This window comes from Haliotis rufescens, unplaced genomic scaffold (assembly GCF_023055435.1).
Source record: "Haliotis rufescens isolate VD_foot unplaced genomic scaffold, xgHalRufe1.0.p SCAF_10, whole genome shotgun sequence".
NCBI classification, from domain to species: domain Eukaryota; kingdom Metazoa; phylum Mollusca; class Gastropoda; order Lepetellida; family Haliotidae; genus Haliotis; species Haliotis rufescens.
The window spans coordinates 46,371,018-46,397,648 of NW_025963780.1; the positions used below are offsets into that span (position 1 = coordinate 46,371,018).

Consider the following 26,631-nt stretch of genomic DNA (forward strand, 5'->3'; position numbering starts at 1 on the left):
ACGTGCACATGACATGATTACATGTACCTGGAGGTAGGTGTTTGTACTTAGCTGCGTGGCTACAAGGATACTGAGCACCATGCTTGGGTACACGGGTACAATGTGTAACGCGAAGTGAGGTGAAAGGGGATTTAACGTCGCGTCCAAGATTATTGCACTTATATAGCGACGTGCATGCACGTGTATATGTGTGGCTGCTTGTACTAGTCTTGTACTTGTACTGATGTCGATTAATAGTGCTAGCCAACTGAGATACCACGCCGCAGTTTAACATGAATGCCCCACTCAGACACAGTGTACTGACTCCGAGCAGCCCCTCAATGCCTAGGGCCATACGAAGTAACATCAGTTACCATTCAGAGCGCATTAACGTCTTTTGGTATGACGCGGCCGGGGATCGAACCCCGTACCTTCCGCCCTCCGGGCGACCGCTCTACCACTAGGCCACGGAGGCGGTCACGATGTGTAAGGTCTGGTAACACTTCAGTCGCAGAGTTCATTGTCTGTGTTTATTAACCTGTTGTAAATCCACCTACACGCCTGGTTGACCTATCATTCTCTACAAACACAAGAAGGTTCTTTTCAGTCATTCAGACGTGACCCTCATCGCATCGACCATGCACTCCGCGGGTAGACGCCCTGTCCACTAGGCCACCAGTGATGAATGAGTGTAGAAACATCCCACTTAATCAATATGTCGGTTTCGGTTACCTTCTCTCCACTTGTGTTATGTGCCACAGACAAGACGACCCACAAGGTTGCAACTGAAATCCAGGAAATACAGAAGAAATATATTTGGCCTCAATTACCAACAAAACAAACAGTTGCTGGGGACGCTGTCTTATCAAGGACATTATCCGGCTCCTGCTTTGACAGAAACCATTGTACGTCCATATTGATGAGGTCGCCGAAAACATGGCAGCTCCACACTTCAACAGAATATTAATGGTCGGTCTCTATAAGACATGAAGGCGAAGGACGCTGGGCAGGTCTCGACATGCCGGCCTGGAATCACAGAGCAGGCTGCAGGTGTTCCACGTGGGGAGTGTTTCCACGGCAGTGAGGTCGAGGCTGGAATCTGAGTCAACAGCCTCGTCTCGCTGGACTGAACCGTCAGTTCATTTCCTAGTGGTGTGTAGCACACAGCTTCTCCGCAACGGACAGGATTTATACCTTGTGTGGACAGCGATACAAGTAAGTGTACGATGTGTGATGTTGTTTGATTGGGTGGAAGGGTGATCATTGAAGTCGACATTTTAAATTCCACGGAGCCACTCGCGCGCCGCTGGTGAATGGATCAACCTCGGCGAGACGTCGGCATTAGGTACCTGTATGCAATGCGTGTGTCGGGGTGTTTCATATTATAATAGCACCAGGACGGTCGCTGTAACGCATCCAGCCACAGGCTTGTACTATGATCAGGAGTAAACCCATGTGTCTTGGACTTCAGGCTCCAGCAAATGAAGCCATTTTCAGTTATGTTATTTCACGTAATGTTATCCGAAATTCTTCTTGCCATAATGATATGTGGCATTATGTAAACATATCTTTACGTCCATTATCAATATACATTATCATTAACTACACCTCATATACCTAGACCTGGTTGATTGTTAACGGTGAGGCAGATCATCTTCACTAGTTTCTCAAGTAATGATCACCTTTACCGTGTGCAATGATTCGTGTTGCCTGATTGATCTGTCGCTCCCATTGAGTTTGCAATACATTCCTCTTCTCTGACAGAAGTACCTGTAGGAATACCACAAGGAAAACCAGTGTGATTTTATGTTTGTGTCACTATTTACATTTACACCCTGCAGCCGTCTACCCTGTATAGCGGTCCAGATTGTATGGCCGTCCATCCTGTGTAGCCGTCTACCCAGTATAGCCGCAACCCAGTATAGCCGTCCACCCAGTATAGCCGTCTACCCAGTATAGCCGCAACCCAGTATAGCCGTCTACCCAGTATAGCCGTCCACCCAGTATAGCCGTCCACCAGTATAGCCGTCTACCCTGAGGATGTCCACCCTCTGTAGCCGTCCACCCTGTATAGCCGCAACCCAGTATAGCCGTCTACACAGTATAGCCGTCCACCCAGTATAGCCGTCCACTAGTATAGCCGTCTACCCTGAGGATGTCCACCCAGTATAGCCGTCTACCCTGAGGATGTCCACCCTGTGTAGCTATCCGTCCTGTATAGCCGTCTACCCTGTACAGCCGTCTACCCAGTATAGCCGTCCACCCTGTATAGCCGTCCACCAGTATAGCCGTCTACCCTGAGGCTGTCCACCCAGTATTGCCGTCTACCCAGTATAGCCGTCCACCCAGTATAGCCGTCCACCCTGTATAGCCATCTGTCCTGTATAGCCGTCTACCCTGAAGCTGTCCACCCTGTTTAGCCGTCCACCCTATAAAGCCGTCCACCCTGCATAGCCGTCCACCCTGAAGCCGTCCACCCTGTATAGCCGTCCACCCTGTATAGCCGTCTACCCTGTATAGCCATCAACCCTGTATAGCCGTCCACCCTGTATAGCCGTCTACCCTGAAGCTGTCCACCTTGTTTAGCCATCAACCCTGTATAGCCGTCCACCCTGAAGCCGTCCACCCTATATAGCCGTCCACCCTGAAGCCGTCCACCCTGTATAGCCGTCCAATGGCCAAAGCTTGGTATATTATGTTTAGCGCTGTGTCCACGCATTCATACAAAGTGAAACATTGTCTTGAATTTTCATATCGTCATTGTTTGCTCATCGCCATATTGTACGTCAGTGATACCGGTGCTTTGTTGCCAATGACCTACTTGTTCAGTGAAGGCGAACCAATGTAAGGCTCCCCTGAAATACCGCGGCAGATAGTCAATGCCCGGCATAAAGGAAACTCGGGGATCCCAGCAATTAGTCATCCATGATATGTTTGGATATCCGCTGTGTACAAAGACTGTCCTGAAATAACGACCTGTGAACTATTTGAACGCGTTAAACCATGTATCCATGATCTCCTTAACGCCATGGAGTTGCACCATGGCAGGTTCTTGGTAGATTCTTATGAAATATTAAAACTCCAAGCACTTTATTCCACTGAGCACGTGTTATCATGGTCCGTGCGTCATGTCACAAACCGTGTAACTGTTAACTTCTAAACAAGCATGAAATACACTTCACTGTCTTGTAATATGTGATGTTGGGGTAAGACTGAAGTCCCTCACCACGAGAGCTGTCTAAAGAGTCAATGATTTTCCGTGCCTTCTATCTATTGCAGAATAAACCATACACCTTCTAAACTGCATCTTGAAGATATGATTCACTTATAGGAGTTCAGTGTCAGCATGCATATGACATTACAGATTCACAACTCAGATGATCAGTGCGAAATATTGTTGTGTTCTGATGTCTGCGTTATAAAGCCCTGCCACTCAGATGATCAGTGCTAAATATGTTGTGTTCTGATGTCTGCGTTGTAAAGCCCTGTGTTCTGATGTCTGCGTTATAAAGCCCTGTCACTCAGATGATCAGTGCCAAATATGTTGTGTTCTGATGTCTGCATTGTAAAGCCCTGTGTTCTGATGTCTGCGTTATAAAGCCCTGCCACTCAGATGATCAGTGCTAAATATGTTGTGTTCTGATGTCTGCGTTATAAAGCCCTGTGTTCTGTTGTCTGCGTTATAAAGCCCTGTGTTCTGATGTCTGCGTTGTAAAGCCCTGCCACTCAGATGATCAGTGCTAAATATGTTGTGTTCTGATGTCTGCGTTATAAAGCCCTGCCACTCAGATGATCAGCGCCAAATATGTTGTGTTCTGATGTCTGCGTTATAAAGCCCTGCCACTCAGATGATCAGTGCTAAATATGTTGTGTTCTGATGTCTGCGTTATAAAGCCCTGCCACTCAGATGATCAGTGCCAAATATATTGTGTTCTGATGTCTGCGTTATAAAGCCCTGCCACTCAGATGATCAGTGCTAAATATGTTGTGTTCTGATGTCTGCGTTATAAAGCCCTGCCACTCAGATGATCAGTGCTAAATATGTTGTGTTCTGATGTCTGCGTTATAAAGCCCTGCCACTCAGATGATCAGCGCCAAATATGTTGTGTTCTGATGTCTGCGTTATAAAGCCCTGCCACTCAGATGATCAGTGCTAAATATGTTGTGTTCTGATGTCTGCGTTATAAAGCCCTGCCACTCAGATGATCAGTGCCAAATATATTGTGTTCTGATGTCTGCGTTATAAAGCCCTGCCACTCAGATGATCAGTGCTAAATATGTTGTGTTCTGATGTCTGCGTTATAAAGCCCTGCCACTCAGATGATCAGTGCTAAATATGTTGTGTTCTGATGTCTGCGTTATAAAGCCCTGCCACTCAGATGATCAGTGCTAAATATGTTGTGTTCTGATGTCTGCGTTATAAAGCCCTGCCACTCAGATGATCAGTGCTAAATATGTTGTGTTCTGATGTCTGCGTTATAAAGCCCTGCCACTCAGATGATCAGTGCTAAATATGTTGTGTTCTGATGTCTGCGTTATAAAGCCCTGCCACTCAGATGTTTCATTTCTTCAGATGTCATCACAGAATTTCACTGATCCAGGCAAACAATTTTCAAACGCCCGATGGAATCTGTTTCATCGGAACTAGAGACTGGTTATTCTCTGGCGTTGACGTCTCATGTTTAATAGTCGAGGTGCCAGTTGACCGCCAGGTTTGCATGTTAAATAAAAGCGACGTAACCCTTTCCATAATCATGAGAAATCTCATCAAAGTCCATTGATGGTACGATACAATGAAGACAAACTGCGTGGTATTGTAGGCTAGCTCCAGAAAGGAAAGTACAATTTGTGTCGATGGAATTTGAAAAAAATATGTATGATAAAACCAACAATTGTAAACATCCTGAAACATATTTAAAGAAGCAGGAATTACTTCATAAGAACACCACTTGACTCTCGATATAGTTATTCACCCCTTGACCTCATTTTCTCTTAGAAAACATTCCATATCATTTATATAAAGCGCAAATAGAAAAGGAGACAAATTACATGTGAAAAAAGATGTTACGTCATTATCATACATGACACACGACTTGATGTTCTGATACAGGTTGTAAAATAACTTAAAGCATTTCCCACTAACACCACCTTTAATCATTGTAAGCCATCACCGAGATCTCCATATCGGTGGAAGCTTTACTAATATGAATGAAAGCACAAAATAACTTTTTACCAGATGATTGATAGATATGCAGAAGGGACATAGGGACGTATATGTAATCAATGGTTGAATGGGTTTTTTTCTGAAGCCGGCTTGTGTTTGTGATCTTATCTCTTCTACTGTAATAGGTATATCAAGATAATCATTACTTGGAAGATCATCAATATCAATATCGTCCCCTTCTCCTATTGACTGTTCCCGACATTGGTACAATGTGTGAAGCCGTGATATTGCTGGAATATTGCTGGAATATTGCTGAATGCGGCGTAAAACCATACTCACATGTCAGTCCTAACATGTTCAATACTCTGACATAAGTTGTTTACAGTCCTAACATGTTCAATACTCTGACATAAGTTGTTTACAGTCCTAACGTGTTCAATACTCTGACATAAGTTGTTTACAGTCCTAACGTGTTCAATACTCTGACATAAGTTGTTTACAGTCCTAACATGTTCAATACTCTGACATAAGTTGTTTACAGTCCTAACATGTTCAATACTCTGACATAAGTTGTTTACAGTCCTAACATGTTCAATACTCTGACATAAGTTGTTTACAGTCCTAACATGTTCAATACTCTGACATAAGTTGTTTACAGTCCTAACATGTTCAATACTCTGACATAAGTTGTTTACAGTCCTAACATGTTCAATACTCTGACATAAGTTGTTTACAGTCCTAACATGTTCAATACTCTGACATAAGTTGTTTACAGTCCTAACATGTTCAATACTCTGACGTAAGTTGTTTACAGTCCTAACATGTTCAATACTCTGACGTAAGTTGTTTACAGTCCTAACATGTTCAATACTCTGACATAAGTTGTTTACAGTCCTAACATGTTCAATACTCTGACATAAGTTGTTTACAGTCCTAACATGTTCAATACTCTGACATAAGTTGTTTACAGTCCTAACATGTTCAATACTCTGACATAAGTTGTTTACAGTCCTAACTTGTTCAATACTCTGACATAAGTTGTTTACAGTCCTAACTTGTTCAATACTCTGACATAAGTTGTTTACAGTCCTAACATGTTCAATACTCTGACATAAGTTGTTTACAGTCCTAACATGTTCAATACTCTGACATAAGTTGTTTACAGTCCTAACATGTTCAATACTCTGACATAAGTTGTTTACAGTCCTAACATGTTCAATACTCTGACATAAGTTGTTTACAGTCCTAACATGTTCAATACTCTGACATAAGTTGTTTACAGTCCTAACATGTTCAATACTCTGACATAAGTTGTTTACAGTCCTAACATGTTCAATACTCTGACATAAGTTGTTTACAGTCCTAACATGTTCAATACTCTGACATAAGTTGTTTACAGTCCTAACATGTTCAATACTCTGACATAAGTTGTTTACAGTCCTAACATGTTCAATACTCTGACATAAGTTGTTTACAGTCCTAACATGTTCAATACTCTGACATAAGTTGTTTACAGTCCTAACATGTTCAATACTCTGACATAAGTTGTTTACAGTCCTAACATGTTCAATACTCTGACATAAGTTGTTTACAGTCCTAACATGTTCAATACTCTGACATAAGTTGTTTACAGTCCTAACATGTTCAATACTCTGACATAAGTTGTTTACAGTCCTAACATGTTCAATACTCTGACATAAGTTGTTTACAGTCCTAACATGTTCAATACTCTGACATAAGTTGTTTACAGTCCTAACTTGTTCAATACTCTGACATAAGTTGTTTACAGTCCTAACTTGTTCAATACTCTGACATAAGTTGTTTACAGTCCTAACATGTTCAATACTCTGACATAAGTTGTTTACAGTCCTAACATGTTCAATACTCTGACATAAGTTGTTTACAGTCCTAACATGTTCAATACTCTGACATAAGTTGTTTACAGTCCTAACATGTTCAATACTCTGACATAAGTTGTTTACAGTCCTAACATGTTCAATACTCTGACATAAGTTGTTTACAGTCCTAACATGTTCAATACTCTGACATAAGTTGTTTACAGTCCTAACATGTTCAATACTCTGACATAAGTTGTTTACAGTCCTAACATGTTCAATACTCTGACATAAGTTGTTTACAGTCCTAACATGTTCAATACTCTGACATAAGTTGTTTACAGTCCTAACATGTTCAATACTCTGACATAAGTTGTTTACAGTCCTAACATGTTCAATACTCTGACATAAGTTGTTTACAGTCCTAACATGTTCAATACTCTGACATAAGTTGTTTACAGTCCTAACATGTTCAATACTCTGACATAAGTTGTTTACAGTCCTAACATGTTCAATACTCTGACATAAGTTGTTTACAGTCCTAACTTGTTCAATACTCTGACATAAGTTGTTTACAGTCCTAACATGTTCAATACTCTGACATAAGTTGTTTACAGTCCTAACATGTTCAATACTCTGACATAAGTTGTTTACAGTCCTAACATGTTCAATACTCTGACATAAGTTGTTTACAGTCCTAACATGTTCAATACTCTGACATAAGTTGTTTACAGTCCTAACATGTTCAATACTCTGACATAAGTTGTTTACAGTCCTAACATGTTCAATACTCTGACATAAGTTGTTTACAGTCCTAACATGTTCAATACTCTGACATAAGTTGTTTACAGTCCTAACTTGTTCAGTACTCTGACATAAGTTGTTTACAGTCCTAACTTGTTCAGTACTCTGACATAAGTTGTTTACAGTCCTAACATGTTCAATACTCTGACATAAGTTGTTTACAGTCCTAACATGTTCAATACTCTGACATAAGTTGTTTACAGTCCTAACATGTTCAATACTCTGACATAAGTTGTTTACAGTCCTAACATGTTCAATACTCTGACATAAGTTGTTTACAGTCCTAACATGTTCAATACTCTGACATAAGTTGTTTACAGTCCTAACATGTTCAATACTCTGACATAAGTTGTTTACAGTCCTAACTTGTTCAATACTCTGACATAAGTTGTTTACAGTCCTAACATGTTCAATACTCTGACATAAGTTGTTTACAGTCCTAACTTGTTCAATACTCTGACATAAGTTGAGTCCTAACATATTCAATACTCTGACATAAGTTGTTTACAGTCCTAACATGTTCAATACTCTGACATAAGTTGTTTACAAATTCGGTGTCGTATGGAGCACAAAAATGATCTAGGATCCCATTTTCTACTTCGTTTTTCGTATGCTTTTTCATTACTAGATTGTGTACTGTCATCATTCGCATGATGTGAGATAGCTGATTGGATGTGTACAAGAAGTTCAATTCGACAATGGACGTCCAAGAAAATGGGATCGAACTCTTTAACGATAAATTCCTTAAAGAAAGGAAACAAGTCTGCTGAGGATAGGATGTAATCGATTACGCAAGAACTTTTACAAGTCAGTGCTCCCACTTTCTTATCTGTCCCAACTCGGCTGTTAACGATAAACATGGCGTTGTTTTCACAAATATCCAAGAGCTTAAAGACATATGAGTTTGTCACATCATCCATTAAGTGCCTATCACCATCGAACCCATTATCCGTAAGTACATTTTTCGGGAGCTATCAAGTTCACTGTCATAAATAACTTCCAAAGTATTATCAATTTCTGTATAATCTACTCGCCTTCCCGTCGTGCATTAACTTCGCCCATGAGAATGTCATGGGCAATGTCAACACAAGCGAATATTACATCATCATTTAGTTTTATAATGTTGTCTGGTATGCGACACCACAATGGAATTTCATTTGACTTATTCAAAATATTTACTTGTCCTAAACGAGAATGTTAACAAGCTATAGTTAAACTCCCAGATAGTCGCTGCTTGTCGTCATTATTTTCGTATTATTGGTATAAACACAGAATCCAGGAATATCTAATCCATCTAAATCACATACTTTAGTCTCAGTTAGACACAAAATGTCAAGTTTATCAATATACTCACGAAAGTGGGGATGTAACAGCCGTGACGTAATTCCAAGGAAACTTAAGGAAACTGATAGAAGTTGTAACCTATCCAGCATGTTCTCTATTGTCCTATACATCCATTGCCTGGGGTTTTGTCCTATACATCCATTGCCTGGGGTGTTGTCCTATACATCCATTGCCTGGGGTTTTGTCCTATACATCCATTGCCTGGGGTGTTGTCCTATACATCCATTGCCTGGGGTGTTGTCCTATACATCCATTGCCTGGGGTTTTGTCCTATACATCCATTGCCTGGGGTGTTGTCCTATACATCCATTGCCTGGGGTGTTGTCCTATACATCCATTGCCTGGGGTTTTGTCCTATACATCCATTGCCTGGGGTGTTGTCCTATACATCCATTGCCTGGGGTGTTGTCCTATACATCCATTGCCTGGGGTTTTGTCCTATACATCCATTGCCTGGGGTGTTGTCCTATACATCCATTGCCTGGGGGTTTGTCCTATACATCCATTGCTTGGGGTTTTGTCCTATACATCCATTGCCTGGGGTGTTGTCCTATACATCCATTGCCTGGGGTGTTGTCCTATACATCCATTGCCTGGGGTGTTGTCCTATACATCCATTGCCTGGGGTTTTGTCCTATACATCCATTGCCTGGGGGTTTGTCCTATACATCCATTGCCTGGGGTTTTGTCCTATACATCCATTGCCTGGGGTTTTGTCCTATACATCCATTGCCTGGGGTGTTGTCCTATACATCCATTGCCTGGGGTTTTGTCCTATACATCCATTGCCTGGGGTTTTGTCCTATACATCCATTGCCTGGGGTGTTGTCCTATACATCCATTGCCTGGGGTGTTGTCCTATACATCCATTGCCTGGGGTTTTGTCCTATACATCCATTGCCTGGGGTGTTGTCCTATACATCCATTGCCTGGGGTTTTGTCCTATACATCCATTGCCTGGGGTTTTGTCCTGTACATCCATTGCCTGGGGTGTTGTCCTATACATCCATTGCCTGGGGGTTTGTCCTATACATCCATTGCTTGGGGTTTTGTCCTATACATCCATTGCCTGGGGTGTTGTCCTATACATCCATTGCCTGGGGTGTTGTCCTATACATCCATTGCCTGGGGTGTTGTCCTATACATCCATTGCCTGGGGTTTTGTCCTATACATTCATTGCCTGGGGTGTTGTCCTATACATCCATTGCCTGGGGTTTTGTCCTATACATCCATTGCTTGGGGTTTTGTCCTATACATCCATTGCCTGGGGTGTTGTCCTATACATCCATTGCCTGGGGTGTTGTCCTATACATCCATTGCCTGGGGTGTTGTCCTATACATCCATTGCCTGGGGTTTTGTCCTATACATCCATTGCCTGGGGGTTTGTCCTATACATCCATTGCCTGGGGTTTTGTCCTATACATCCATTGCCTGGGGTTTTGTCCTATACATCCATTGCCTGGGGTGTTGTCCTATACATCCATTGCCTGGGGTTTTGTCCTATACATCCATTGCCTGGGGTTTTGTCCTATACATCCATTGCCTGGGGTGTTGTCCTATACATCCATTGCCTGGGGTGTTGTCCTATACATCCATTGCCTGAGGTTTTGTCCTATACATCCATTGCCTGGGGTGTTGTCCTATACATCCATTGCCTGGGGTTTTGTCCTATACATCCATTGCCTGGGGTTTTGTCCTATACATCCATTGCCTGGGGTGTTGTCCTATACATCCATTGCCTGGGGGTTTGTCCTATACATCCATTGCTTGGGGTTTTGTCCTATACATCCATTGCCTGGGGTGTTGTCCTATACATCCATTGCCTGGGGTGTTGTCCTATACATCCATTGCCTGGGGTGTTGTCCTATACATCCATTGCCTGGGGTTTTGTCCTATACATCCATTGCCTGGGGGTTTGTCCTATACATCCATTGCCTGGGGTGATGTCCTATACATCCATTGCCTTGGGTGTTGTCCTATACATCCATTGCCTGGGGTTTTGTCCTATACATCCATTGCCTGGGGTTTTGTCCTGTACATCCATTGCCTTGGGTTTTGTCCTATACATCCATTGCCTGGGGTTTTGTCCTATACATCCATTGCCTGGGGTGTTGTCCTATACATCCATTGCCTGGGGTGTTGTCCAATACATCCATTGCCTGGGGTGTTGTCCTATACATCCATTGCCTGGGTGTTGTCCTATACATCCATTGCCTGGGGTTTTGATCTCGGTTTCCACATTTCATCAAGTTTTTGAGGCCTCCTCATGATTTCGCTTAGGTACAGATGCACCTAGTCCTGCACCATGCCACCATTTATATTTTTAGGTATTTTTTTACTAAAAGCCTAGGCAAGTGTAGATCAAATAAACCAAGTCCAGTTTGCTTGATTCCACGCCGCAGAAGAAGAAAGGTTCTTTGGGAAAAAAATGTTTTATTATTTTCAAGACATGTTTTCATTGACTAAGTGTTAGTCTAAGGTGCACCGGACATATACAGTTGTCCATTGATGTATAGTTTGTTACCAGTTAAAGCTGTTGTGTCACCTGCTTGGTGTGCTGTTCGTCGAACGGGGTACAGTTGCTTCCTTCTCCCCTCAATCTTCTTAGGGAACTGTTCGTTGATATAAAATGGTGTACCTCTCAGTTTGACAGATGCCTGACGCACACACTCCCTGTCCTTGTAGTGGTGAAACCTGGCCACAATCGGTCTAGGCCTTGTATCTCTGCCAGTGCGCGGGGCATCCATCCTGTGAACTCTTACAAACCCGACCTCTCTGGTGATGCCAAACTTCTCATGGATGAATGAATTCAGCAATCTTTCAGCATTCTCATCCTGTTACGCCGCGATTCCAATGACGACAAGGTTGTCACGCATTGACCTCGACTGAACATCCAGAATTTTCTCTCTGAGATCCTTTATACTTGAGTTGAGATCAGCAAGCTTCGTCTTCATGTCTTTTATGTTGCGGGATTGTTGATCACATTTCTGGTTCAGATCCGTGTAGAACTGTTCCTGAACACTCGCCGCCTCCTCGATGTTGCCAGTAGTTTACCTTAGACCCTTGACCTCCTCCTCTCTCCGATAGATCCGGACGTTCAACTTGGATAGGTTCAATTATAGTTTGTAATCCAGTTTGTTCAGCCGCTCGTCGATAATCCTAAGGGAGTACTTGTAAGATTAAAAGGGGGAGTTGAGTGGGTACTACAAGGTAGTCTGGATCTGCCCTAAAACATACATAATTTAATATAAACATCAAGGGTATTGACAGTATAAAGGCCCTAGATAACAACAGCAATAATACGTTTATATTTATAGTTCATACCTTTTGGTATATATAGTTAAAAAAATCCCTCTAGATAAAACATATTACACTTTATATTGCACAATTAATAAAACACAAATATCATACCTCTTCTCAGGGACTCTCTTATAGACGTACAGTGAATAGCCCTGCACAAATAAGTATACTACATATAAATATAATATAGCAACACTTACACTAGCACGATGGAATACAAGCATTATCAATTCTACAAAATACTATAAGTATGTATATAATACATATACATATATCACATCTAATCAGTTTATATCCATTTTATAAAATGTACACTTGTCTAATACCTCAGTCAAATACACAAGTAAGTTGAATTAAGAATGCATTACAATATCATAATACAATGGTAGCTAAAATACTATATACAACAACAGTGTTTAAAATACATGATGCAGTGAAGCGAATGTGCTTAGAATATGTGCAGAGGAAATATGCTGACTGGCCAGGGTCCCCAACTGATTGCAGGGATCATGCTCAGCTAGAGAACAATAGGAACCTCACAACAAACCAAGCCTGTGACCGACACGGTGACAAGAGCAATGAACCTGAAAAAGAAATGGCTGAACTACCCGAGCTAATTACAGGAACTAGCTTACCAATGAATTCCTAGATATGTGCGGGTGCTGAACTTAACACAAGTATATGAGGAAATAAATGTTAAATATTTAGGTTTACCTCAGTAATTTAGTTCATGTTAGTTAACTATGATGATGCTTTAAAATTAAACAGAATATACTATTTACAAGCATACTGCTACATAAACAAAAGTAATAAAAAATATTTGAGGTCTTTACATCATTCATTTGTATATGATTACATACCAAATCAACGTAAAGAAAAATATCTTTGTGGGTACAATGAGCTTCACACATTGTACCCATGTGGGAAATCGAGCCGGGTCTTTGGGGTGACGAGCGAACGCTTTAACCACTCGGCTACCCCACAGACACGGGAAGACGATACGGGGAGCGTCCTGAGCTGTAGTCGCAAGTCCGTGAAGATGGTTGTTGGGTATATATGTTGTGATAAGCACGATAAGCATCAGATTAACATTAACATCAAAGATACAAGCAAACGAACAAAAAGCTCTCGGATGCTTTAGAAATTCGTCGTCACATACCCGTGATCAACTTAGATCAAGGGTGTTACATCCCGTCTACCTATGAAGATCTATTCAAGCAAAAGACGTTTAACAGTTTTCACAAATCCCGAGTGACCAGCAGTAGGAGGTGTGCACGAAGGGTTTGTAACAGTATTTTGAATGGTGGTTGCTCTGGAAATGAACCCTTCATTGATTTTAAAATTCAATTTGTTGTCAAGATCCCAAATTCCTAACAAAAGGCGCCAGGGCGGAACCCGTTGTCAAGGAAACGGGGACAATAGAGGTTTACAAATCCCAAATTACCAAAAGGTCCAAGTAAAGCATAAGCCCGATAGGTGTCTGAAGCTATGTGTGACACATGGTAGGAAGGTCATACAGTTCCCGTTTATATATATATATATATATATATACCCCCTTCTATCATGTATATATCACCCTCCCAACATTTGTAATACCCCTCCAATCAGTTATATATCATCCACCTATCACTTGTATATCCTCTATTTATGACCTCTCATCATTGACATATCACCTCTCATTATTGATATATCACCTCTCATCATTTATATATCACCCTCCTATCATTTATATATCGACCTCACCCTCCCATCATTCATATATATCCCTCTCATCATTTATATATCACCCTCCCATCATTGATATATCACCCTCCCACTGTTTATATATCACCCTCCCATCATTTATATATCACCACTCATTATTTATATATCACCCTCCCGTTATTTATATATCACCCTCCCATCATTCATATATCTCCATCCTATCATTTATATATCACCTCTCATCATGTATATATCACTGCTCATCATTTATATATCACCTCTCATCGTGTATATATCACCTCTCATCATGTATATATCACTTCTCATCATTTATATATCACCTCTCATCATGTATATATCACTTCTCATCATTTATATATCACCTCTCATCATGTATATATCACCTCTCATCATGTATATATCACCTCTCATCATTTATATATCACCTCTCATCATGTATTTATGACCTCTCATCATGTATTTATCACCTCTCATCATTCATATATCACTTACCTACCCCCTACCACTGGGTGGAGTATGTATATGTAGCACTTAATTTCCTGGTTACCGGGGTCTCTTGCCCAACATGATATCAGGTTTTTATATTCACCGACGCTGTAGATGTGTTTTTCTGTCAAATGTTTTATTACCGATGGTATAAGCATTTATTTTTAAAAAGGTCCAATTGTCAAATATATTTTGAGTTTCATTTTCAGTGAGTCATCTGACTATATACTAAACGTCCCTGCTACGTGCTACATTTTTCTTAACGTCATGATTAAATTTTGTCCTTCCTCTGGTTGCTATGGAAATTCTCCGTGGTGGCAGTATTCATTGAGGTCAATGTACATGCTCGCCTCCCGCATGTTGGTCATTCTAGTTAAGGCGAGACTAGGAAGAGTCTTATGAATATGAATCATAACTGCTTACAACGACATAGCATTAAAATAACGATGTTGTATTGAGACGGCTGTCAGCGGGAACAGATGAGAAGTAGTCTGCAGGAATACCTCTCTTGCGATTATCAAAAGCACGTGAACCACTCTGATATCCCTGCTTGCCCGTTGCTGCCTGGCCGAGTGGAAATGCCAGGGTTAACTTGGCCTGGAATGTTAACATATAGGTATCTAGGTTCTATATCACACCACAGCTGGCGAGGAGCATCTCCGTGAGGCGACACCGTTGTTGGCGTACACACTGCGGCTCACTCAATGCGAGGCGTGTGCAGGAATAAATTATTCAATCGGTCATAAAATCCAACATTACATTCCAAACTGACTTTCCATTCATTTTGTTCGGTACAAGGTGGCCACAAGCTCTGTTGAATATATCAGTTACTTGTTGGCTGTTTCATTACTGCCCTGAGTGTAATTAGCACGTTGTTTATTATTAATGAGGAGAGCCAGATGGCCCGAGACTAATCTTCCATGGAAGGGCATTGACACTGACGAATAACTTGTTTAAGCTTCACTTGCTTGTATATTGTAGTTGGATTGGATTGATGTGCTTGAAGTAATGAAGGTTCTTTCAACCACAGGGTTCATTATATACCAGGCATCCCATAGCGAGATGTGGGACGCCGATCATATGATGTGATACGGGACAGGAGGCTGGGGGAAGGGGGAAGTTGAGGGGAGTAAATGGCGAGGGGGATGTGGGGTTGTGTGTGTGGGGAGGAAGGGGGAGGGGGAAGTCAAGCGTGAGTTGCTAAAGACCAATTCTAACTTCTAACCAGGGGTGGGGTTGGAGTGACGGGTGAATGCATTGCTGACAGTTGCTATCAGTTTGTATAGAAGTATAGCTCTCAGAGCCCGCACCACAGCCTCATCCACTATCGCCACGATAACTTCTTCATAGTCATCGCTCTATGGCTGAAATAATGCCGATGTGACGTTACATTTTAACACATAATACCTCCCACGTGTCAGTACGGTGCGTTTAACAACCCCGCGTGTCAGTACGGTGAGAGTTTAATACCTCCCACGTGTCAGTACGGTGAGTTTAACACACCCATGTGTCAGTACGATGAGAGTGTAACACTTTCCACGTGTCAGTACGGTGAGAGGCTAACACTTCCACGTGTCAGTACGGTGAGAGTTTAACACTCCCACGTGTCTGTACGGTGAGAGTTTAACACCTTCCACGTGTCAGTACGGTGAGAGATTAACACCTTCCACGTGTCAGTACGGTGAGAGTTTAACACCTCCCAAGTGTCAGTACGGTGAGAGATTAACACTTCTCCCACGTGTCAGTACGGTGAGAGTTTAAAACTTCTCCCACGTGTCAGTACGGTGAGAGTTTAACACCTCCCACGTGTCAGTACGGTGAGAGTTTAACACCTCCCACGTGTCAGTACGGTGAGAGATTAACACCTTCCACGTGTCAGTACGGTGAGAGTTTAACACTTCTCCCACGTGTCAGTACGGTGAGAGTTTAACACCCCCACGTGTCAGTACGGTGAGAGTTTTACACCTTCCACGTGTCAGTAAGGTGAGAGATTAACACTTCCCACGTGTCAGTACAGTTAGAGTTTAACACTCCCCACGTGTCAGTACGGTGAGAGTTTAACACTACCACGTGTCTGTACGGTGAGAGTTTAACACTCCCACGTGTCAGTACGGTGACAGTTTAACACTTCCACGTGTCTGTACGGTGAGAGTTTAACACTCCCACGTGTCAGTACGGTGAGAGTTTAACACTTCCACGTGTCAGTACGGGGAGAGTTTAACACTTCCACGTGCCTGTACGGTGAGAGTTTAACACTCCCACGTGTCAGTACGGTGAGGGTTTATCCCCTTCCACATGTCAGTACGGTGAGAGTTTAACACTCCCACGTGTCAGTACGGTGAGAGTTTAACACCTTCCACGTGTCAGTACGGTGAGAGTTTAACACTCCCACGTGTCTGTACGGTGAGAGATTAACACCTTCCACGTGTCAGTACGGTGAGAGATTAACACCTTCCACGTTGCTGTACGGTGAGAGTTTAACACCCACCCACGTGTCAGTACGGTGAGAGTTTAACACTTCTCACACGTGTCAGTACGGTGAGAGTTTAACACTTCCCACGTGTCAGTACAGTTAGAGTTTAACACTCCCCACGTGTCAGTACGGTGAGAGTTTAACACTTCCACGTGTCTGTACGGTGAGAGTTTAACACCTTGCACGTGTCTGTACGGTGAGAGTTTAACTCTCCCACGTGGCTGTACGGTGAGATTTTAACACCTTCCCCGTGTCTGTACGGGGAGAGTTTAACACTTCCACGTGCCTGTACGGTGAGGGTTTATCCCCTTCCAAATGTCAGTACGGTGAGAGTTTAACACTCCCACGTGTCAGTACGGTGAGAGTTTAACACCTTCCACGTGTCAGTACGGTGAGAGTTTAACACTCCCACGTGTCTGTACGGTGAGAGTTTAACACTCCCACGTGTCAGTACGGTGAGAGTTTAACACCTTCCACGTGTCAGTACGGTGAGAGTTTAACACTCCCACGTGTCTGTACGGTGAGAGATTAACACCTTCCACGTGTCAGTACGGTGAGAGATTAACACCTTCCACGTTGCTGTACGGTGAGAGTTTAACACCCACCCACGTGTCAGTACGGTGAGAGTTTAACACTTCTCACACGTGTCAGTACGGTGAGAGTTTAACACTTCCCACGTGTCAGTACAGTTAGAGTTTAACACTCCCCACGTGTCAGTACGGTGAGAGTTTAACACTTCCACGTGTCTGTACGGTGAGAGTTTAACACCTTGCACGTGTCTGTACGGTGAGAGTTTAACTCTCCCACGTGGCTGTACGGTGAGATTTTAACACCTTCCCCGTGTCTGTACGGGGAGAGTTTAACACTTCCACGTGCCTGTACGGTGAGGGTTTATCCCCTTCCAAATGTCAGTACGGTGAGAGTTTAACACTCCCACGTGTCAGTACGGTGAGAGTTTAACACCTCCCACGTGTCAGTACGGTGAGAGTTTAACACCTTCCACGTGTCAGTACGGTGAGAGATTAACACCTTCCACGTGTCAGTACGGTGAGAGTTTAACACTTCTCCAACGTGTCTGTACGGTGAGAGTTAACACCCCCACGTGTCTGTACGGTGAGAGTTTAACACCTCCCACGTGTCAGTACGTTGAGAGTTTAACACTCCCACGTGTCTGTACGGTGAGAGTTGAACACCTTCCACGTTTCTGCACGGTGAGAGTTTAACACTCCCACGTGTCAGTACGGGGAGAGTTTAACACTCCCACGTGTCAGTACGGTGAGGGTTTATCACCTTCCACGTGCCTGTACGGTGAGGGTTTAACACTTCCCACGTGTCAGTACGGTGAGAGTTTAACACTTCCCACGTGTCAGTACAGTGAGAGTTGAACACTTCCCACGTGTCAGTACGGTGAGAGTTGAACACTTCCCACGTATCAGTACGGTGAGAGTTGAACACTTCCCACGTGTCAGTACAGTGAGAGTTTAACCTTCTCAACCTGTCAGTACGGTGAGAGTTGAACACTTCCCACGTATCATCAGGTGAGTTGAACACTTCCCACGTGTCAGTACTGTGAGAGTTGAACACTTCCCACGTGTCAGTACGGTGAGTTTAACACTTCCCACGTATCAGTACGGTGAGAGTTAAAGCACTTCCCACGTGTCAGTACAGTGAGAGTTGAACACTTCCCACGTATCAGTACGGTGAGTTTAACACTTCCCACGTATCAGTACGGTGAGAGTTAAAGCACTTCCCACGTGTCAGTACGGTGAGAGTTTAACACTTCCACGTGTCTGTACGGTGAGAGTTTAACACCTTGCACGTGTCTGTACGGTGAGAGTTTAACTCTCCCACGTGGCTGTACGGTGAGATTTTAACACCTTCCCCGTGTCTGTACGGGGAGAGTTTAACACTTCCACGTGCCTGTACGGTGAGGGTTTATCCCCTTCCAAATGTCAGTACGGTGAGAGTTTAACACTCCCACGTGTCAGTACGGTGAGAGTTTAACACCTCCCACGTGTCAGTACGGTGAGAGTTTAACACCTTCCACGTGTCAGTACGGTGAGAGATTAACACCTTCCACGTGTCTGTACGGTGAGAGTTGAACACTTCCCACGTGTCAGTACAGTGAGAGTTGAACACTTCCCACGTGTCAGTACAGTGAGAGTTTAACCTTCTCGACCTGTCAGTACGGTGAGAGTTGAACACTTCCCACGTATCAGTACGGTGAGTTGAACACTTCCCACGTGTCAGTACTGTGAGAGTTGAGCACTTCCCACGTGTCAGTACGGTGAGTGTAACACTTCCCACGTGTCAGTACGCTGAGAGTTGAACCTTTCCCACGTGTCAGTACGGTGAGAGTTTAACACTTCCCACGTGTCAGTACAGTGAGTTTAACACTTCCCACGTGTCAGTACAGTGAGTTTAACACTTCCCACGTGTCAGTACAGTGAGTTTAACACTTCCCACGTGTCAGTACGGCGAGAGTTTAACACTTCCCACGTGTCAGTACAGTGAGTTTAACACTTCCCACGTGTCAGTACAGTGAGAGTTGAACACTTCCCACGCGTCAGTACGGTGAGAGTTTAACACTTCCCACGTGTCAGTACGGTGAGTTTAATACTTCCCACGTGTCAGTACAGTGAGAGTTGAACACTTCCCACGTGTCAGTACGGTGAGAGTTGAACACTTCCCACGTGTCAGTACTGTGAGAGTTGAGCACTTCCCACGTGTCAGTACGGTGAGTGTAACACTTCCCACGTGTCAGTACGCTGAGAGTTGAACCTTTCCCACGTGTCAGTACGGCAAGAGTTTAACACTTCCCACGTGTCAGTACAGTGAGTTTAACACTTCCCACGTGTCAGTACGGTGAGAGTTGAACACTTCCCACGTGTCAGTACGGTGAGTTTAACACTTTCCACGTATCAGTACGGTGAGAGTTTAACACTCCCCACGTGTCTGTACGGTGAGAGTTGAACACTTCCCACGTATCAGTACGGTGAGTTTAGAACTTCCCACGTGTCAGTACAGTGAGAGTTGAACACTTCCCACGTGTCAGTACGGTGAGTTTAACACTTCCCACGTGTCAGTACAGTGAGAGTTGAACACTTCCCACGTGTCAGTACGGTGAGAGTTGAACACTTCCCACGTATCAGTACGGTGAGAGTTTAACACTCCCCACGTGTCTGTACGGTGAGAGTTGAACACTTCCCACGTGTCAGTACAGTGAGAGTTGAACACTTCCCACGTGTCAGTACAGTGAGAGTTTAACCTTCTCGACCTGTCAGTACGGTGAGAGTTGAACACTTCCCACGTATCAGTACGGTGAGTTGAACACTTCCCACGTGTCAGTACTGTGAGAGTTGAGCACTTCCCACGTGTCAGTACGGTGAGTGTAACACTTCCCACGTGTCAGTACGCTGAGAGTTGAACCTTTCCCACGTGTCAGTACGGTGAGAGTTTAACACTTCCCACGTGTCAGTACAGTGAGTTTAACACTTCCCACGTGTCAGTACAGTGAGTTTAACACTTCCCACGTGTCAGTACAGTGAGTTTAACACTTCCCACGTGTCAGTACGGCGAGAGTTTAACACTTCCCACGTGTCAGTACAGTGAGTTTAACACTTCCCACGTGTCAGTACAGTGAGAGTTGAACACTTCCCACGCGTCAGTACGGTGAGAGTTTAACACTTCCCACGTGTCAGTACGGTGAGTTTAATACTTCCCACGTGTCAGTACAGTGAGAGTTGAACACTTCCCACGTGTCAGTACGGTGAGAGTTGAACACTTCCCACGTGTCAGTACTGTGAGAGTTGAGCACTTCCCACGTGTCAGTACGGTGAGTGTAACACTTCCCACGTGTCAGTACGCTGAGAGTTGAACCTTTCCCACGTGTCAGTACGGCAAGAGTTTAACACTTCCCACGTGTCAGTACAGTGAGTTTAACACTTCCCACGTGTCAGTACTGTGAGAGTTGAACACTTCCCACGTGTCAGTACGGTGAGTTTAACACTTTCCACGTATCAGTACGGTGAGAGTTTAACACTCCCCACGTGTCTGTACGGTGAGAGTTGAACACTTCCCACGTATCAGTACGGTGAGTTTAGAACTTCCCACGTGTCAGTACAGTGAGAGTTGAACACTTCCCACGTGTCAGTACGGTGAGTTTAACACTTCCCACGCGTCAGTACAGTGAGAGTTTAACACTTCCCACGTGTCAGTACAGTGAGTTTAACACTTCCCACGCGTCAGTACGGTGAGAGTTGAACACTTCCCACGCGTCAGTACGGTGAGAGTTGAACACTTCCCACGTGTCAGTACGGTGAGAGTTGAACACTTCCCACGTATCAGTATGGTGAGAGTTTAACACTCCCCACGTGTCTGTACGGTGAGAGTTGAACACTTCCCACGTGTCAGTACGGTGAGAGTTGAACACTTCCCACGTGTCAGTACGGTGAGTTTAACACTTCCCACGTGTCAGTACAGTGAGAGTTGAACACTTCCCACGTGTCAGTACGGTGAGTTTAACACTTCCCACGCGTCAGTACGGTGAGAGTTTATCACTTCCCACGTGTCAGTACAGTGAGAGTTGAACACTTCCCACGTGTCAGTACGGTGAGAGTTTAACACTTCCCACGTGTCAGTACTGTGAGAGTTGAACACTTCCCACGTGTCAGTACGGTGAGTTTAACACTTCCCACGTATCAGTACGGTGAGAGTTGAACATTTCCCACGTGTCAGTACGGTGAGTTTAACACTTCCCACGTATCAGTACGGTGAGAGTTTAACACTTCCCACGTGTCAGTACAGTGAGAGTTGAACACTTCCCACGTGTCAGTACGGTGAGAGTTTAACACTTCCCACGTGTCAGTACAGTGAGAGTTGAACACTTCCCACGTGTCAGTGCGGTGAGTGTAACACTTCCCACGTATCAGTACGGTGAGAGTTTAACACTTCCCACGTGTCAGTACGGTGAGAGTTTAACACTTCCCACGTGTCAGTACGGTGAGTTTAACACTTCCCACGTACCAGTACGGTGAGAGTTTAACACTTCCCACGTATCAGTACGGTGAGAGTTGAACACTTCCCACGTGTCAGTACGGTGAGTTTAACACTTCCCACGTGTCAGTACGGTGAGAGTTTAACACTTCCCACGCGTCAGTACGGTGAGAGTTTAACACTTCCCACGTGTCAGTACAGTGAGAGTTGAACACTTCCCACGTGTCAGTACGGTGAGTTTAACACTTCCCACGTAACAGTACGGTGAGAGTTTAACACTTCCCACGTGTCAGTACAGTGAGTTTAACACTTCCCACGCGTCAGTACAGTGAGAGTTGAACACTTCCCACGCGTCAGTACAGTGAGAGTTTAACACTTCCCACGTATCAGTACGGTGAGAGTTGAACACTTCCCACGCGTCAGTACGGTGAGAGTTGAACACTTCCAACATGTCAGTACGGTGAGTTTAACACTTCCAACGTGTCAGTACGGTGAGAGTTTAACACTTCCCACGTGTCAGTACGGTGAGTTTAACACTTCCCACGTGTCAGTACGGTGAGTTTAACACTTCTCCCACGTGTCAGTACGGTGAGAGTTGAACACTTCCCACGTGTCAGTACGGTGAGTTTAACACTTCCCACGTGTCAGTACGGTGAGTTTAACACTTCTCCCACGTGTCAGTACGGTGAGAGTTTAACACTTCCCATGCGTCAGTACGGTGAGAGTTTAACACTTCCCACGTGTCAGTACAGTGAGAGTTGAACACTTCCCACGTGTCAGTACGGTGAGTTTAACACTTCCGACGTGTCAGTACGGTGAGAGTTTAACACTTCCCACGTGTCAGTACAGTGAGTTTAACACTTCCCACGCGTCAGTACAGTAAGAGTTGAACACTTCCCACGCGTCAGTACGGTGAGAGTTGAACACTTCCCACGTGTCAGTACGGTGAGTTTAACACTTCCCACGTGTCAGTACGGTGAGAGTTTAACACTTCCCACGCGTCAGTACGGTGAGAGTTGAACACTTCCCACGTGTCAGTACGGTGAGTTTAACACTTCCCACGTGTCAGTACAGTGAGAGTTTAACACTTCCCACGTGTCAGTACAGTGAGAGTTGAACACTTCCCACGTGTCAGTACAGTGAGTTTAACACTTCCCACGCGTCAGTACGGTGAGAGTTGAACACTTCCCACGTGTCAGTACGGTGAGTTTAACACTTCCCACGTGTCAGTACAGTGAGAGTTGAACACTTCCCACGTGTCAGTACGGTGAGAGTTGAACACTTCCCACGTATCAGTACGGTGAGAGTTTAACACTCCCAACGTGTCTGTACGGTGAGAGTTGAACACTTCCCACGTGTCAGTACGGTGAGAGTTGAACACTTCCCACGTGTCAGTACGGTGAGTTTAACACTTCCCACGTGTCAGTACAGTGAGAGTTGAACACTTCCCACGTGTCAGTACAGTGAGAGTTGAACACATCCCACGTGTCAGTACTGTGAGAGTTGAGCACTTCCCACGTGTCAGTACGGTGAGTGTAACACTTCCCACGTGTCAGTACAGTGAGAGTTTAACCTTCTCGACCTGTCAGTACGGTGAGAGCTGAACACTTCCCACGTATCAGTACGGTGAGTTGAACACTTCCCACGTGTCAGTACTGTGAGAGTTGAGCACTTCCCACGTGTCAGTACGGCGAGAGTTTAACACTTCCCACGTGTCAGTACAGTGAGTTTAACACTTCCCACGTGTCAGTACGGTGAGAGTTGAACACTTCCCACGTGTCAGTACGGTGAGAGTTTAACACTTCCCACGTGTCAGTACAGTGAGAGTTGAACACTTCCCACGTGTCAGTACGGTGAGAGTTGAACACTTCCCACGTGTCAGTACGGTGAGTTTAACACTTCCCACGTGTCAGTACAGTGAGAGTTTAACCTTCTCGACCTGTCAGTACGGTGAGAGTTGAACGCTTCCCACGTATCAGTACGGTGAGTTGAACACTTCCCACGTGTCAGTACGGTGAGAGTTGAACACTTCCCACGTGTCAGTACGGTGAGTGTAACACTTCCCACGTGTCAGTACGGTGAGAGTTGAACACTTCCCACGCGTCAGTACGGTGAGAGTTGAACACTTCCCACGTGTCAGTACGGTGAGAGTTGAACACTTCCCACGTGTCAGTACGGTGAGTGTAACACTTCCCACGTGTCAGTACGGTGAGAGTTGAACACTTCCCACGCGTCAGTACGGTGAGAGTTGAACACTTCCCACGTGTCAGTACGGTGAGAGTTTAACACTTCCCACGTGTCAGTACGGTGAGAGTTTAACACTTCCCACGTGTCAGTACGGTACTTTCGACATAAAACATAAACTGTTGATTCAGAGTGACAAACAACTCTCCATACGAGTGTATGACAAGACTGTATACCAAGAGGGATGACTTCATCGTTCCAAACGTCAACTTCCTCCAGCAATATTCCAGCAGCTCCAGCCTTTGGTGTCTACATCTCACCACATTTGAGGTACAAAGGAGTATGCTCCTTCTCGGAACATTTCAAAGTGCGTCTAACAACTCTTGCTCAAAAGCTGTTTGATCAAGGAATACAGGTTGTCCATTCAACGAAACATGCACTATACATTAAAGACTGGTTGAACTGTATATCAACAGAACATGATCACCAAATATTTAGACTGTACGGTGAACACAATGTGATCAAAGGTTTACCCCGAAAACGATTTGATCGGACGACGATGCCATATTGAAGTAGATTGTTATTATTTCCGGCTTCTTAATTTCAGAAATGTCTGGTGCTGTCATACGTAAATGCCTGAAGCCGACATACGTAAATGTCTGGGGCCGACATAAGTAAATATCTGGGGCTGATATAAGTAAATGTCTGGGGTTGACATGAGTAAATATCTGAGGCCGCCATAAGTAAATATCTGAGGCCGCCATAAGTTAATATCTGAGGTCGCCATAAGTACATGTCTGAGGCTGCCATAAGTAAATGTCTGAGGCCGCCATAAGTAAATATCTGAAGCCGCCATAAGTAAATATCTGAAGCCGCCATACGTAAATATCTAAGGCCGTCATAAGTAAATGTCTGAGGCCGCCATAAGTAAATGTCTGAGGCCGCCATTAGTAAATATCTGAGGCCGCCATAAGTAAATGTCTGGGGCCGACATCAGTAGATGTCTCAGGCCGCCATAAGTAAATATCTGAGGCCGCCATAAGTAAATATCTGAAGCCTCCATAAGTAAATATCTGAAGCCGCCATAAGTAAATATCTGAGGCCGCCATAAGTAAATATCTCAGGCCGCCATAAGTAAATATCTGAAGCCGCCATAAGTAAATATTTGAGGCCGTCATAAGTAAATGTCTGAGGCCGCCATAAGTAAATGTCTGGGGCCGCCATAAGTAAATATATGGGGCCGCCATAAGTAAATGTCTGAAACCGACATAAGACAATGATGATGATGCATGGCTCCGATGATCCTCAACTGGTAACTACGACATACATGTAAGTAGTTAATATGGTCGGTTCTAGAGAGGCTGAAATCAACGAAGTTTAACCCCCAAGTTTCTGTCTGAAGCTGAATGGAATGTCTGATTTGAAAGACTGTTTGTTCATTAGCTGGGAGTCATCAGCATAAAAGTAATTGGAGATACTGTGCTAGGTGCCGTTGTACAAGGCGATCTTAGCGCTAAGGTGATCGTAACTCCGATGCCATAACATAGACTTACGACAAGTCGTAGCGCTGAGGTTGTTTTGTACAACGGCACCCAGATTGATCACGTCTCCATGTTGGCATATATGCAAAGTAAAAATGAAGGACCGGCCCTAAAACGGATTTCGGAGGAACTCTACATGTTAGCTGGACAGGGTCGGACTGGGTGTACCCTATGATTGCACGTCGAAAGGTCTCGTAACAGAGAAGCATCGCCATTGACTCAAGGCTGTCTCTGTTTCACGGGCAGATAACTCTGTAAGCTGATATTTATACACGAGGTAGTTGGCAACCAAATGCTCTCTGCTTGACCGCTTTTCTAGAATGTTTTAGATAAATGTTAAATTTGATACCGGTCGGTATCGGTCACCGTGATGAAGAAGAAGAGATAAGAAACTACTTTGTTTACGTGTTTCACACCAATGCGGATGATATAGGTCAAAGTCCGGCCTGAGGAGACACGAAACTGTTTTGTACACAATGGTATTATCGACATTAATACGATGATAGACTGTCGACCAACGCGCACTATTACCGTCACATTTCTGTTTCCGTTTAAAGAACATGTTCGTTCTCAGCAGATCGGTATATGGTTTCTGTTCTCAGCAATTTGGCCCAATCTACTGCCAGTATACATTTCACCCATAAGAATTACCTTCATGTACCAGGTCTGATCGGTATGTAATATGTACAACATGTGCTCTTGTACCACCGTGATTCTAAATCGGGGCTAATGGGGCCGTCACATCCACACAGAAGATCAAAGAGAGGCCTGGCCGAGTTCTCGTCAGGAGCAGACGTCT

General features: G+C 44.1%; 1 protein-coding gene across 1 annotated transcript in view; it reads left to right on the top strand.

The window, feature by feature from the left end:
* The first annotated feature begins 1,149 nt into the window (after positions 1-1,149).
* LOC124126851 (sodium- and chloride-dependent GABA transporter 3-like) overlaps positions 1,150-26,631 on the top strand; it is a 50,457-nt gene continuing 24,975 nt past the window's right edge. The window contains exon 1 of the mRNA XM_048391431.1: positions 1,150-1,194. The gene's annotated coding sequence lies outside the window, so the exon portion shown is untranslated. The remainder of the gene's footprint in view (positions 1,195-26,631) is intronic.